This window comes from Lactuca saligna, chromosome 6 (assembly GCF_052625555.1).
Source record: "Lactuca saligna cultivar CGN05327 chromosome 6, ASM5262555v1, whole genome shotgun sequence".
In the NCBI taxonomy this organism is placed as follows: domain Eukaryota; kingdom Viridiplantae; phylum Streptophyta; class Magnoliopsida; order Asterales; family Asteraceae; genus Lactuca; species Lactuca saligna.
Window position 1 is genome coordinate 9,585,365 of NC_136422.1, and position 1,176 is coordinate 9,586,540.

At 39.5% G+C, this 1,176-nt stretch overlaps 1 non-coding gene across 1 annotated transcript; it reads left to right on the forward strand.

Annotated features, from left to right (window-relative positions):
- The first annotated feature begins 738 nt into the window (after positions 1-738).
- On the forward strand, positions 739-845 carry LOC145003562 (small nucleolar RNA R71). Its single transcript, XR_013662018.1, has one exon. It is a non-coding gene; the product is annotated as a small nucleolar RNA R71 (small nucleolar RNA).
- The last annotated feature ends 331 nt before the right edge of the window (positions 846-1,176 follow it).

Consider the following 1,176-nt stretch of genomic DNA (forward strand, 5'->3'; position numbering starts at 1 on the left):
CGGGAGGTTGTGAAGATAATTTGGTATTAACCAAAGTAGTAGGTTGACCAACTTGGACTTCTAAACTTTGAATCGATGCTTGATGATTTCTTAATGAAGCTTGCTGGTCAATCATCATTTTGTGTTGTTCCTTCAACATATTTATGTGTTCCTTTAGCACTACATCGGTATCATCGTGTCTTCTCTCGGATGCTTCCTTGAATGGGGTCAACATATTTTCTAAGTCTACTTTCTTCTCGGTTGGTGGGTGCTCTTTTTGGTAGAAGCCTCGGCCTGTCTGCTTATATTTCTCTTCCTTTTTCTTCTTGTATTCTTCGTATGGCAGCCACTCTTTCTTTGGTTTTCTCCAGTCATCATCATATTTATCTCCACTTGAATAGCAAACTTGAGCCTTTTTGTTTCCATACTCATCCAAATGGAAATCTTTAGTCAAGTGTGGCCCATTACATCGTTCACAACCAACTTTAACTGCATGAATTGATTGGTCCATTTGATTTAATCTCCGGTCCATAGTATTTAGCATTGTCATCATAGCAGCCATTTCGTCAGAATGTGCACCCCCAACTCCTTTCACGCTTTCATTCCTTGGATTGTGGTATTCACGAGAATGTTTTGCAAATTCTTCAACTAATTCCTTGACTTCACCCAGATTTTTCTTTGTAAGTGGTCCTTAAGAATCAAGGAGTTGTCTTGTCATCACATTTACCCCGTCATATGGACACTTTTTGTTGAATGTTAAGGTCATGTTGAGGAAAATTCCTTAACAACCCTTTATAACGCTCCCATGCTTCGTAAAGTGACTCCCCTGAGTTTTGCTCAAAAATAGTTATTGCCTTCTTGAGTTTAGCTATCTTAGATGGTGGATAAAATTGGTCTAGAAACTGCTCACGCATTTGAGCCCAAGTAGTGATTGTACCAGTTGGAAGTGCTTTTAACCAATCCTTTGCAGCTCCTTTAAAGGTAACGGGAAGCATCCTTAGCAAGAAGGTATGTCTGTTTACATTCGGAACATTAAAGTAATCAACAATGTCATTCACTTTATCTAAGTGCTTGAACCCATCCTCAGGATCTTTTCCATAGAATGGGATATCCTTTAGTGCAGAAAGGATATGTCCTTTCAGCTCGAATGTGGCGGTGGCAGGAATGGCAAGTTGTATTAAGTCTGGACCAACATCA